The sequence below is a fragment of the Triticum aestivum genome, chromosome 6B, assembly GCF_018294505.1.
Source record: "Triticum aestivum cultivar Chinese Spring chromosome 6B, IWGSC CS RefSeq v2.1, whole genome shotgun sequence".
NCBI classification, from domain to species: domain Eukaryota; kingdom Viridiplantae; phylum Streptophyta; class Magnoliopsida; order Poales; family Poaceae; genus Triticum; species Triticum aestivum.
In genome coordinates, this window is record NC_057810.1 from 647,382,172 (window position 1) to 647,382,509 (window position 338).

The following is a 338-nucleotide window of genomic DNA, read 5'->3' on the forward strand; positions in this document are numbered from 1 at the left end:
TGTCGCCTCTGGAGGCACGAGACGTTGCTTTCCAGAGTCACGCGTAAGGGTATGTGTGTGTGGATATTGCCCGGAGGCATGGTGACCCAGGGTTTGGTGGCACAAGGCCCTGTCGCCTTTGGAGGCACAGGACGGTGCTTTCCGGAGTCACGCATAAGGGTATGTGTGTCTGGATATTGCCCAGAGGCATGGTGACCCAGGGTTTGGTGGCACAAGGCCATGTCGCCTCTGGAGGCACGGGACGGTCTTTTCTAGAGTCACGCGTAAGGGTTCGTTTTGGGAGTCACTGCTGTTGTACAAATAAGAAGAGGCATTGTAGTTTATAGTTTAATGGCACT